This window comes from Nicotiana sylvestris, chromosome 3 (genome assembly GCF_000393655.2).
Source record: "Nicotiana sylvestris chromosome 3, ASM39365v2, whole genome shotgun sequence".
Lineage (NCBI taxonomy): Eukaryota > Viridiplantae > Streptophyta > Magnoliopsida > Solanales > Solanaceae > Nicotiana > Nicotiana sylvestris.
The window spans coordinates 127,715,517-127,730,502 of record NC_091059.1 but is presented as its reverse complement, the minus strand read 5'-3'; the positions used below and the strand labels follow the sequence as shown (position 1 = coordinate 127,730,502).

Sequence of the window (14,986 nt, the reverse complement as noted above, 5' to 3'; positions counted from 1 at the left end):
TCATCCAACTGAACCGTGCTGAAGTCCAAAACATGGGACAGGTCCCCAATATACTTCCGGAGCATAAAAACATGAAATATCGGATGCACACTCGACAAACTGGGTGGCAAAGCAAGCTCATAAGCCACCTCCCCAATCCTCCGAAGCACCTTAAAAGGCCCAATGAATCGAGGACTCAATTTCCCTTTCTTCCCAAATCTCATAACACCCTTCATGGGTGAAACCTTCAACAGAAACTTCTCCCTAACCATGTAGGACACATCTCGAACCTTCCTATCAGCATAACTCTCTTTCCTTGACTGCGTCGTACGAAGCCTCTCCTGAATCACCTTCACCTTCCCCAAAGCATCCTGTACCAAATCGGTCCCCAATAGCATAGCCTCATCGGGCTCGAACCAACCAACAGGAGATCTACACTGCCTCCCATACAAAGCCTCATATGGAGCCATCTGAATACTCGACCGGTAACTGTTGTTATAAGCAAACTCTGCAAGTAGTAGAAACTCATCCCATGACCCTCCGAAATCAATGACACAAGCAGGCAACATGTCCTCCAATATCTGAATAGTACGCTCGGACTGTCCGTCCATCTGAGGATGAAAAGCTGTGCTCAACTCTACCTGAGTACCCAACTCTCTCTGCACGGCTCTCCAAAACTGCAAAGTAAACTGAGTACCTCTATCTGAAATGATGGAAACTGGGACACCATGCAAACGAACAATCTCTCGGATATAGATCTCTGCTAACCGCTCTGAAGAATAGGTAGTACACACAGGAATAAAGTGCACGGACTTGGTCAGCTGATCCACAATCACCCAAATAGTATCAAACTTATTCAAAGTCCGTGGAAGTCCAACTACAAAGTCCATAGTGATCCTCTCCCACTTCCCCTCAGAAACATCCATCTACTGAAGTAAACTACCCGGTCTCTGATGCTCATATTTCACCTGCTGACAATTGAGACACCGAGCTACAAATCCCACAATATCTTTCTTCATCCTTCTCCACCAATAGTGCTGCCTCAAATCCTGATACATCTTTGCGGCACCCAGATGAATGGAATACCGCGAGTTATGGGCCTCCTCCAGAATCAACTCCCGAAGCCCATCCACATTGGGCACACAAATTCGGCCTTAAATCCTCAACACTCCATCATTACCAATGGTCACATCCCTAGCATCATCATGCTGAACTCTGTCCCTAAGGATAAGCAAATGTGGATCATCATACTAGCGCTCTCTGATGTGCTCATATAAGGAAGACCGAGGAACCACACAAGCCAAAACTCGACTGGGCTCCGAAATATCTAATCTCTCAAACCGATTGGCCAAGGCCTGAACATCAACTGCAAAAGGTCTCTCCCCAACTGGAATATATGCCAAACTCCCCATACTCACTGCCTTTCGGCTCAAAGCATCGGCCACCATATTAGCCTTTCCCGGATGGTACAATATAGTAATATCATAATCCTTAAGCAACTCCAACCATCTCTGCTGCCTCAAATTAAGATCCTTTTGCTTGAACAAATGCTAAAGACTGATCAGTGAATACCTCACAAGATACGCCATACAAGTAATGCCTCTAAATCTTCAATGTGTGAACTATGGCGGCCAACTCCAAATCATGAACGAGGTAGTTCTGCTCATAGGGCTTCAACTGATAAGAAGCATAAGCAATAACTCTATTATCCTGCATCAATATACAACCAATCCCAACTCTCGAAGCATCACAATACACGGTATAGGAACCTGAAGCTGATGGCAAAACCAACACTGGAGCTGTGGTCAAAGTTGTCTTGAGCTTCTGAAAGCTCTCCTCACACCCGTCCGACCATACAAATGGAGAACCCTTCTGAGTCAACTTGGTCAAGGGCGATGCGATAGATGAGAATCCCTGAACAAACCGACGATAATAGCCTGCCAAACCAAGAAAGCTGCGAATCTCTGTGGCTGAGGACGGCCTAGGCCAACTCTGAACCGCCTCTATCTTCTTTGGATCAACTTGAATACCCTCGCTGGACACCACGTGCCCCAAGAAAGCCACTAAACTGAGCCAAAACTCACACTTGGAGAATTTTGCATTAAGTTTCACCTCCCTCAATCTCTGCAATACATCTCTCAAATGCTCTGCGTGCTCCTTCTGACTACGCGAATACACCAGAATATCATCAATGAAGACTATGACAAATGAGTCAAGATAAGGCCGGAACACGCTGTTCATCAAATGCATAAACATTGCTGGGGCATTGGTCAGCCCAAAAGAAATCACCAAGAACTCATAATGACCATATCGGGTCCTGAAAGCTGTCTTAGGAATATCCGAATCTCTTATCTTCAACGGTGATAACCTGAACGGAGATCAATCTTGGAGAACACTCTCGCTCCCTGAAGCTGGTCAAATAAATAATAAATGTGAGGCAAGGGATACTTGTTCTTAATTGTTACCTTGTTCAATTGCCTATAATCAATACACATTCTCAGTGTGCCATCCTTCTTCTTCACAAACAAAACTGGTGCACCCCAAGGTGACACAGTAGGCCGAATGAACCCCTTATCTAGAAGTTCCTGAAGCTGCTTCTTCAATTCCTTTAACTCCGCTGGTGCCATACGATACGGCGAAATAGAAATAGGCTGGGTGCCCGGCACCAGGTCAATACCAAAATCAATATCCCTATCTGGTGGCATGCCCGATAGGTCTGCAGGAAACACATCGGGAAAGTCCTTCACAACTAGGACAGAATCAATACTAGGAATCTCAGCTCCGACATCCCTCACAAATGCTAGATATGAAAGACAACCCTTCCCAACCATACACTGTGCCTTCAAGAAAGAGATCACTCTAGTAGGAACATAATCAGTCACACCCCGCCACTCGATCCGTGGCATACCCGGCATAGCCAAGGTGACTGTCTTAGCATGACAGCCCAGAATAGCATGACACGGAGATAACCAATCCATGCCCAAAATGACATCAAAATCCACCATGCTTAATAGCAATAGATCCACTCGGGTATCCAGACCCCCAGTAGTCACTACACATGACTGGTACACACGGTCTACAACAACAGTATCGCCCACTAAGGTAGATACATGAACAGGTAAAGCAAGAAACTCCCGGGGCATATCTAAATAACGGGTAAAGTATGATGACACATAAGAAAAAGTGGAACATGGATCAAATAATACAGAGGCATCTCTATGGCAGACTGAAACAATATATGTAATGACAACATCTGAAGCGATAGCATCTAGTCTCCTTGGGATAGCATAAAAACAAGCCTGACCACCGCCTGATTGACCTCCCCCTCTGGGGTGACCCCTGGCTGCCTGACCCCCACCTCTAGTTGGGTGGGCGGGTGGTGAAGTAACTAGAGCTGAAGTCGAGGGCTGACCCCTCTACTGAGACTGACTATCATGAAGTCGAGGGCACTGCCTCCTCATATGTCCAAACTCCGCACTCATAACAACTCCTCGGTGCTGGAGATAGGGACTGAAGGGAACCCCTGGCACCGGGATGACCAGTAGAAGGACCCGGCATGGAAGAACCCTAGACTGATGGAGCACGAGACAAGCTCTGGGTTGTTAGGGCACTGAGTGATGACTGGCCCTGCTGGGATCCGTGGTAACCATGCCTAAAGATGCCCCACGGTAACGTAGGCTAGCTGAATGGGCCTGTCTGAAAGAACGACCTTTGCCCTACTGAAACTAACCCCTCGAAGGAGCACTGCTGAAACTACCATATCCCCGAGGCCTCTTGGCCTCCCTCTCCTCTCGCTCCTGCCGATGAACCGTCTCAATCTCATGGGCGATATCAACAACCTCCTCGAAGGTAGCACCCATCACCCTCTCTCTAGTCATGAGAATTCGAAGATGATACTTGAGGCCATCAACAAACCTCCTGATCCTCTCTCAATCTGTGGGAACCATCCAAACCGTATGACGGGCTAACTCAGAGAACCACATCTCATACTGCATCACTGTCATCTCCCCTTGATGCAGCTGCTCAAACTCCGTGCGCAACTCCTCTCGTCGCGACTGCGGTACATACTTCTCCAGGAAGAGAACAGATAATTGCTGCCAAGTAAGGGGCACTGCACCAACAGGCCTATGCCTCTCATACGCCTCCCACCAAGTGAAGGCAGCCCCAGAAAACTAAAAGGTGGTAAATGCCACACCACTAGTCTCAAGAACCCCTACTGTCCGAAGCATCCGCTGGCACTTATCTAGAAAACCTTGGGCATCCTCGCCCAATGCACCACTGAATGACGGATGCTGGAGCCTACCAAACCTCTCAAGTAGACGCTGCTCATCATCAGGCATAACTCGTACTACAAACTCCTGAGTTGGTGCAACCGGCTGGATAGAGGTGCCCCCGGTGTCTGTAATCCCTGCACAACCTTCTCAGGTGTGCGAGCAATGGGAGTCTGGGTGCCTCCCTCGGCCTGGGAAGTAGCTGCGGTCGTAGTAGCTGAAACCGCTTGTGCCAAACCGGTACACACTGGCAAGATCTGAGCTAAGGCCTCCTGAAGGCCTGGAATCACGATAGGCATAGCTGGTGCCTGCAGTGGTGCTGCTGCAGCATCCACAACTAGGACTTGATCAGGAATTGGGGCAGTTGGTGGGTCTACCGGTGTTGCTCTAGCTGCTCTGCCCCTGCCACGGCCTCGACCGCGACCTCGACCTCTGGTGGCCTCAGATGGTGGAACTGGTGGTCATCCACCCCGTCCGGTAGCTCGTGTCCTCACCATCTGTGAGAGAATAAAATAACAGAAGTTTAGTACTCGGATCAACAAGTTCGCACGACAAGAATTTCAAGAATATGAGGTTTTTCCTAAAGGTTCTGCAGCCTCTCGAGGATAAATACAGACGTCTCCATACCGATCCGCGAGACTCTACTAAATCGGATCATGACTCGCGAGACCTATGTAACCTAGGCTCTGATACCAACTTGTCACGACCCCAAATACCGGTCATAATAACACCTATCATAGTACTAGGCAAGCCGACAACCCGTAATCACATCCCATTTACCAATAACATTAAGCCATTTTTCTAACATAAGTTTTGAATGCGGAATCCATTATAAGTATTAAAATAATAGAAATATGCGAAAAATCAACACAGCGATTACTACATAGCCCAACAAATCTGGTGTCACGAGTCTAGAGCCTCTAATACAAGTCTGAACAACCTACTACATAGATAGTCTAGAAATACGGAAAAATAATAAGATAGAGGGGAGAAATCAGGGCTGCGAACGCCATGCACCTACCTTAGAATCCCCCAACAAAAGCTGAACCAGCTAAAAAATGCTCACTCGGCCACACGGGCTCCTGGATCTGCACACATGGTGCAGAGAGTAACAAGAGTACGCCAACTTAGTAAGTAACTAAAGTAAATAAAGACTGAAGATAGTGACGAGCAGTTAAAAACATATAACTAAAAATAGCAACAGGATTATTGTTCAAATTTACAGTTTAAAACCAGTTTTCGTCATAAGATCCACACTTTCAGTTCGAAACATGAAAATCGTATACTTAGCAGAATTCCCCAACAGAGGCTTAGTTTAAAAAAGAGTGAAACAATGAAAACAGCATAACAAGGCCTCTCGGGCAAAGAATCACTCAGAATATGGCCACTTGGGCAGCCTCTCAGTCACTCAGGACTCAATTCTCGTCACTTAATACTCACTCTCAGCACTCAGCTCATATATATACCTCATTATAACAGAAATCATAGTAACCGTTGCGGCGTGCAGCCAGATCCATATATCACTGCGGCGTGCAGCCCGATCCATATATATAGTCGACTGCGCTCATTGGGGGTGTGCAGACTCCGGAGGGGCTCCTACAGCCCAATCGCTATATCACTGCGGCGTGCAACCCGATCCATAATATATACGTATAATATTCTCACAATTGGGTTCTCAACCTCTCTCAGTCATTAACCTCACAGCCTCTCGGGCACCATAATAGAAGGTAGGGCTCTCAGCCCAAACAATCATCGCATTTCGGAATAGAGTGATAAAACCAGCTTTAATCATTTAAACAGGTAAAAACATGACTGAGGATATGGTTTTTAACAAGTAAAGTGAGGAAAAACAGTCAAAACTCCCCTATGGGTTCTACAAGTCGGCATAAGGCCCCAAATAAGGCATACAGCCCATAATACAGTATAAAAGACTGAAATGCGGAATAATATAAGATTCCCAAATCAAGTATGTGGCTTAATAGTCGCTATGGGACGGACCAATTCACAATCCCTACCGGTGCACGCCAACACGCTTGTCACCTAGCATGTGCGTCACCGCTTTTATCAAAGCAAGTCAAATACCGGAGTTTTGTACCCTCAATTCCAGATTTACAATGGTTACTTACCTCGAATCGATGAAAATACTACTCCGCGACGCTTTTGCCTCTCGAATCGGCTTCCACTCGCATCGAATCTATCCAAAATCAGAACGAATACATCACAATATGCTAAGGGGACAAAGCCCAAGCGAAAACAATCGAAAAATACCAAAAATTCCGAAATTAGCAAAACCCGAGCCCCGGCCCACTTCTCAAAACTCAAAAAATTTTACATCATTAGATTTCTTGTCTCCCCACGAGTTTATACATATTAAAAACATAAGAATCGGAGTTCAAATGACCCCTCAAATTCTCAATTTAAGCTCTCTTAAACTCAAGCCCTAAACCTCCATTTTTGTTCCTTTATTTCTTTAAATTTCAGTCCCAATCCATGAAATATTACCATAGAAGAGTGTTTTAAGTCCAAAATTCTTACCTCAACAAAGTCTCTTTGATTTCTCTCTTCAAAATCGCCCAAAGCTCCCAATTTCGAGTTCAAAAATGGTTAAACCCTTCAAAAATCGCGAAGGATGAAATATATACCTTCTGCCCAGGCTTTTCCGCATCTGCGGTGCAAAACCCGCTTCTACGGTACCGCTTCTGTGGTCTAACCATTCGCTTCTGCGGAATTTCACTTACCCAGCCAAACCGCATCTGCGGTTCACTCGCCGCATCTGCGACTCCGCAGGTGCGGTTCACCTACCACATCTGCGGTTACTGACCAAACCTCTCGAATCCGCTTCTGCGGCTCCCTTTCCGCACATGTGGCACTGCACCGGTCCCCAAACCGCAGGTGCGAAAACACCAGAAGCAGCAATATCAACTGCTGCAACCAAGTTCCAAATTCTCCGATAACCACCCAAAATAATCCTGAGGCCCCCGGTACCTCGACCAAAAGCACAAACATAACCCGATACCTTATTCAAACTTGTTCGAATCATCAAAACACCTTAAACAATATTAAATCTACCAAATCACCTCGAATTCAAGCCTAAGTTTCTAAAATCTTCCGAAATACACTTTTGATAAAAAATTCAACCAAACCACGTCCGAATGACCTGAAATTTTGCACAGACATCCCAAATGACACAACGAAGCTACTACGACCCTCGAAAATCCATTCCGACCCCTATATCAAAATCTCGCCTATCAACCGGAAATTGCCAAAATATCAACTTCGCCAATTCAAGCCTAATTCTACTCCGGACCTCCAAAATCCATTCCGATCACGCTCCTAAGTCATAAATCACCTCCCGAAGCTAACCGAACCATCGAAACTCACGTTCGAGCCCTCTCACATATAAGTCAACATCCGGTTGACTTTTCCATGTTAAATCTTCTTAAAAAAGACTAAGTGTCTCAATTCACCAAATCCTCTCCGAACTCAATCTAATCAACCCGATCACATAAAACAAGGATAACAAAGCATAAAGAAGCAAAAATGGGGGAAACGGGCTGGTAACTCATGAGACGACTGGCCGGGTCGTCATAACTAGATTCATTTGAACCTAATATTTTAATTTCGACGCAAATTAAAATATATATTTATATATAAACATTCACTAAAATTGTAACAAATAATAGACATAAACTCATACAAACTCATAATTTTAAAAAGTAATGGGTTCAAAATTGATAACCTTAAGATTAATACATAAACCTTAAATTCTGAAACTAATAGACATTAAGATTATTCTCGAAAAGGATAGTGGAAGTGAAAGAGAGTTGCCTTTCAAGTCGTGGCGAAAATAGCCGCCCCAACCGCCACCCTTGTCTCATGGAGACTTAAAATGTAGTCAACCTTGTTGAAAGATAAGATAAGAAAAAAGACCTTTCAAATGTATGTATGAAGCCATTATATTGTCTAACTGATAGTTCCTTCGGTCCATTTTATTTAAATTTTTGGCCCTTTTTTTTGTGGTGTATAGTCAATTTCATTATTAATTAATGTTAAAAAATAAATTTCTTAATATAAATAAAAATAATAATAAAAAAATTAATTAAAATGGTTTCGAGGGAATACTACACGCATTAGTACCAACACACGATTTTGACAGTTAATTAAACCAAGCTTTGCGCCGTGGTTTTCCCAAAGAAACCCGTGGACCACGTGCAACATTTCCAGCTGTTATTGTGGTTCCCTCTTCGGATTTTCTTGTACTCCCTCAGATTCAAGTGACAAATTTACTTTGAGCACACCCATTAAAAAAATAATAAATTTTAAATGAAAATAGTTAGTGTGATTAAATTATCTTTTATTAAATATTGCACCATAGTTATAGTAGTACTTTTCTTCTCAAATGTGAGGAGTAAATGACTTTTTAGGGATACGTACATAAGGGTAATTTTGAAAAAATAAATTGAATTTTTTCTTGATTATATAAATAGACACTTCTTTTGGACCAAAATAAAAAAACAAAATTGGTTACTTATTGTGGACCGGAGGAGTATATATGAATTTATTGTACTAACTTATCAACATGATCTATATATATATATATATATATATATATATATATATATATATATATATATATATGAGGGCATTAAGAAAGTGAGGTGACACCTCTCTCGAGCCAAGAAAAACATTTATCTTTTTTCTGAGGAATTTTTTTTTTGAATCTTTCAGCATTTTTTCTATTCCCTAATTATTATTCTGTTGTAAGAAGTAAAGTCTAATAATTACTCCAACGTTTCACAAAACGAAAGCAGTGATTCTATTCATAGTATTTTATTACGACAAAACGTTTCATATGGCGAATGCACCGTTTTGATAAATTGATTCGTTCCTATTGTCCACTAATGCCTAAATAATCTCATTTATAAGAATCCATATTCGGTGAAGTTTTTACCTTCGTATAGGTAATGGTGGGACAGAAAATGAAGTAAAATCACTGTATCGTGATTTTCTTTCACTCATGAGAACCATGGTTGGATCGGACAAGCTGCAAAGAACCCATGGTAGGAATATTTTTTTTCTTTTTAATTTTAGGTGTGTTTGATCAGATATACTCAACACAAAATATTTCTTTAATGTGTCTACTTTATGCAGACCAATTCTAAGAAACACTCATACTCCATCAGAGTTTTACAGCAACTGAAAACCAATAATTCACATTGTCTATCAAGGTATGGTTAATTAAATTCTAAGACTGTTCTCTCTCTTTTTTTCTTTAATTTTGGGTCACATAAAAGTGGTATATAGTAATTAATTAAACTATAAGAATATTTTTTCCTTTCCCCCCTTTATTTTAGGTCACATAAAAATTACAGGGTATGATTTCAGGTGTTTAAGGGCCATCTAACAATTTATGAATCGGGATGAAGAAGGTTACAGAGGAAGAATGTAGAGAATCAGTTGAGTAAATTCAAAAGAAGATGATGGAGAGTCATATGATCAATTGTCGAATATTGCAGTAATTTTTTTTCTCAAACAGACTACTAAAATATGTTAAATTATAGTTGCTTCTTATATTGTTTTGGTATGTTTGATTTTCGCTACTATTTAGATTTAGACAGATAAAAGGAGGCAGATTGAAATGCTTATTATTAGGAACTTTGGTTAAGAAAGTCACTTATCTTTTTTCTCCTTTTGGGCTTTTTTCACCTCATTTCTACATTGTCTTATTTTCATTAGGTAAAAAAGTCTATAACCGTTTCTTTATTGGATATTTTGATATCTATTTGTGTCCTCTTTTAAACTTTCCTCTCCCTATAAAACCTCTGTTAATTATGTTTGTCACTCCCAAATATAGTTTAATGTGTAAATAACAATGACCGTCAAGCATACACTCAAAAATTAGTTGAGTTATAAACTTAAGGAAATTGGCTTTCATATCAGCTTAGGACTCTTTCCTTATGTGTTCAACTTCTTTACGAACATTATTACTTTTGACACATGGTTGTAATTTTTTTAGCAAACTAAAAATAGGTGAATAATAGGTTATATGTGGGAGTAATTTTACCTATTTTGTTTATGAGGTAAGTATTGATATGTTTTTAGCGGATTCGTATAATTTCTATTTTTGCTCTCTTCCTCCTATTTTGTTCTCTAACCAGTTTGAAATTTGTTGAATTGACAAAGCAAGTTTGTCCCGGTACTAGAGTTTCTGATATCAATTGTTTTCTATTATTACAATGAAAGGAATTAGTATATGATATATTTTCAATTGTCAAAAGTAGTATGTCAATGAAATTGAAGCTTGAAAATTCCGTCCTCTTGTGAAGTCTTTCCCCTTTTTTATGATTGTTAGAATATACTATAAGCCATGCATATTGTTATAGTATTCTTTATGAACAATTATTTATTTACTTGTTAAATTCAATAAAGTTTCATTTTAAATAGATCATGTGTTGGTTTGTGCGTCCATTGCTTACATAGTAGATGATTTAGTGTATAGAGTTTAGCTTATACACGGAAGATTAAATCATCGGTTCTTGTAAGACATAAAAGTTAATGTTCACAATCTAATGATGGAATTGGACAAATCATCGGAATGATTGTAGCACAAGATTAAATATAATTTATCTTGATTATGGGAATGGTTTAATTCCAACTTCTTGTGCTAGTACATTTTGTATGTATTGAACGGATCAAGTAGAGATGAGTATTTTATACTGACTTTATAAAATAATTTCTCTAGTCCATTTAATGTACTTATACTCTTAATCCTGATATAATTATTATTAGCTGTGTATGTCACTTGTTGTTTTGATTTATTAAAAGGCGAGATTCTTTCGCGAGTCAATAAGCCTGGTAAATTGGATAACAATGATATACATTGGCGAAGTAATAATTAGTTGATGGAATCCATGTCTCGATTTTGAGATTGATGATACTCCTTTATGAAAGCTTATAAGTTTTCATGTGTAAACCCGGCCGGTGGATTTTGTATCCGACACATGAAATAAGTTAAGTGTAAGTCTAAAGGAAGTAATCAATAAATTAAATAGTCAGTAATTTAATTTGATTGATTAGTATCTGAATCTTAATGAGGAGTTAAATAAGGTTTTATGGAAGAATTTCGAAATTGAATAAGGAGTGAAATTACGATTTTTTTAGTGGAATAATTTGTAATTTATTATGATGGAAATTAGTTTCAGAATTTCGAAATTAATATCATAATAGGAAGCCTTGTTAATTAAATTTTGTGGTCCTTACTGTGCCTAATAATAGAAAATAATGGAAACTGTTACTTAGTGGGAAAGAAAACGTGGAAACCGTCCCTTAGTGGGAGAAGGAAACCTAACAGGTTTTGAAAACGGTTTTGACCTAAAAAACGCAGCTATATATATAGATATAAGGGCTGGACGTTTTTTATATGATTCTGACTGCGGTTTCTACTAGAATTTTGCCCACCCAAAATTCTCTATTTTCGGTTATTGTTTGGGTAACACAGTAGAAGACTGGAAATCTGCTAGTGTGTTTTCAACTGAGGAACTGGAGAACGACCTAGATTTGTTGTTTTTACGCTTCAAGAGGTAATCCTAAAATCTCCATACGTGCTAGTTGTTTAGATTACACGTGAATAAGATTATGTTATTGCTTCCGCTGTAGTATATATTCCATCAATGATGTTGTGTGTTGAATTTATTGAATAAACTTTTCAAGGAAATGAGCAATTCTTTTTAGATTTTACGAATTTTTAGCATAGCCTTGATGATTTTGAGAAAGGAAAGGAATAGCTTTAGAGTGAAAGCATTAAAATATAACTTTTGAAGGCTGGAGAAGAAAAGTTCTTTGGTTTTTAAGATATTAAATTAACAAGAAAAAGCTAGGTTGAAGTTATTATGCATATGCAAAGAGATCAATTTTCTTGAAGTTCATCTCTCCCTTTCATGTTTCTAAATAAAATACTAGAAAATATCGTTTCATCTATATGAATTATTATATAAAATCATTCTCTGTCAGACAAAAAGTACACTAAGTAACGGAAAAAGGTTAAAACTAAATATATAAAATCTAATCTATTTGGATTTGAAGATTATAAAAAAATTCAAATATTTTTAATATTAAATCATTAAAAAAATTATTTCATAAATTCATGTCTTTTATAACCGCTTCACTAGTTGAGATATAAATTTGACGGCTAAACCTTCGTTCCTTTTAAAACCAAATTAATCATTGTAATGTTTTTCTCGTTTATCTTATTGAAAACTCAGATCTATGCTTCACTAAACATCCTTTCCTCTATCACTTTCAGGTCATGTTTTGGAACCAGAATCTGGAATCTTTCCTCTGACAATCTCAGATCAATGACTTGAAGTTATTGATCTGAGTAGCCATTAACCCAAAACTTTGGTATCAACAGCTTCGTCTTCCATTCTTCAACTTACATCAGTTTCTTCTTCTTCTTCTTCTTCTAACCTCTAAATCATACATGGCACATTAACGGAGTCATCAATGGATTCAAAACTTCGAGCTTTTCCAAACTTCCTGTAATCATATCAATGGTGCTACACTAATACCAACTCAAATAAATGAAGTGATACGAATAAATATAAAATCTTAAATATAAGACTAGTAAAAGTTTAAACATTCTTCCACTTGAACACATTAACTTAAATATTTCTCAAAAGCTAAAAAAATATTCTAAAACAACTCTTGGCAGTATTACTACCAGAAAATGAACCTATGGCAACGGAAGTTTCAGCAACGGTTATATAACCGTTGCCACAGATCTCTATTGCAACGGTTTGAACCGTTGCCAAAGGTTTTTTGGATGCTATTAATACACTTTAGCAACCAAACCGTTGCCGTACGTTTGCCTATAGCCACGGTTTCTTTTACTGTTATAATATATCTATCAGTAGCAACGGTTTTTTCCAAAAAATATAAAATATTTATAGGAACGGTTATTGTTCCCTCCTTAATTTTTTCGCGTAGCCCGCCAGATCTAGTACTCTCTCTTTAAACCTTTTTACCTTTTTTTTTTTTTCATATGTAATATGTAATATATAGTTAAATCCATAATTTTTATTTATTTTCTAAATAAAAGTAGATGTGGCCTAGCTCCAGTTATGTTTTTTCCCCAAATCTGAACCCTTTTCCCTTTTCCTTTATCTCCAATAAAGTTTTCCCCAAATTACTCTAATCCCTCGTACCCATTTTACCCTTTTCATATTACTCTAGCTCTAGTTATATTTTCCCCAAATTTGAACCCTTTTCACTTTTCCCCAATTCACTCTAATCCCTCGCACCCATTTTTTCCTTTTAATTTCTCTCTTTGAAATCCCTCAAATCCAGTAGTCCGGTGAGAGATCTCCAGAAGATCTGTGTCCGTTTTGCTAGCATTCAGACTATCTTCCCAGCATCGTCTTATTCAACCCATAAACTCGGAAGTCGGTGATTTCTATAGCAAACGCAAAAGGCACTCCGTAAAAAATTTATTTTAGTTGTAAGTTTTTCTTTTTCAATTTGTGTATTTTCTTCTTTAATCGTTCCCTTTTTCTATAATATTTAGGGTGTGGTAGTGTATTTAATATCTGCTTTCTATTGTTTTTTTGAACCCCAATTGTTAAGGTTTTATTTTCGTTAGGGTGTGGCTACTGTGAGTCTAAATTTTTAGAACTAATGTTCCTGTAGAAAATCTGCCAAAGACGACTTTTCAAAAAGGTCAGTCTTTAGTTATGTTTGCTTTTGACATCTTGAATTTATTGACACTCTTATCTTAGTCTATTTTTCTGTAATTGCATTCACTTTATATTTGGATTTTTCTAGAAGTTGACTCTCAACATTAGTATATGGATTTATGCTATCAATTAGCATAAACTATGTTTCATAAGGTCTTTGAGTTGAATTTTGATGCCATTCTGACAGGGTGTAATCTATGAAAATTTCTTATTGTTCATTACTGGTTTGTCAAGTTGGTAAACCTATTCTAACTTTAGAGTGTCAACTCCTGAGTTTTCGAATGCTCGAGAGCATTGTGGCTTATGATATGGCGCTAAAAGTATTAAATTCAGTATTAAGGTAAATGCTTAAAAATTAAATTAGTTGTACTACCTCACTCAAATCCAAAATTTATTTCGTGAGATGAGAATTCCCCAAAATCATATTTGAAAATAATTATTCATTCGCTCGATCGTGCAGGAAAACTTGCATGAAGCACAAGATGAGGATAAAGGACACCCAACTACATCAGCTTCAACAACTTCGTCTTCCATTCTTCAACTTACATCAGTTTCTTCTTGATCACACCCAACTATGTCTTATATAAAGGACACGCAGACGTTGTAAATATAATCTGAGTATTTAGCCCAGAGTCGAACCCACAAGGAATTAACCTATCAATTACTTCTCGTTAGACTTACTAAATTTCACAGAATCAACTTCTCAAACGTTGTAAATAACAATTGAGGGTATTTTTACTAACTACGAATGAATGTAAATAAGCAACTGAAAAATAACTATAATTGAGTTGTAAACTATTAAGAGAAGGTTTTAAGGCTATGATTTCCTTTATTGATGGACTCCCTTCCGGTTATGCTTCACATAGGTTCACCAAATCATCTCTATCAATCCTGAGCACTCTTACTACTGTAAATCTCTCCCGAGTAATCACGATAATCTATTAGATGCACTCTCCCGAGTTAGGCTAGCTGATTTATTTATTACAGCCAAGGCTTCGTTATCCC

General features: G+C 38.8%; 1 long non-coding RNA gene across 1 annotated transcript; it reads left to right on the top strand.

Annotated features, from left to right (window-relative positions):
* The first annotated feature begins 9,040 nt into the window (after positions 1-9,040).
* Positions 9,041-9,938, top strand: LOC104229179 (uncharacterized). The gene is made up of 3 exons (XR_711546.2): positions 9,041-9,310; positions 9,402-9,478; positions 9,636-9,938. It is a non-coding gene; the product is annotated as an uncharacterized lncRNA (long non-coding RNA).
* The last annotated feature ends 5,048 nt before the right edge of the window (positions 9,939-14,986 follow it).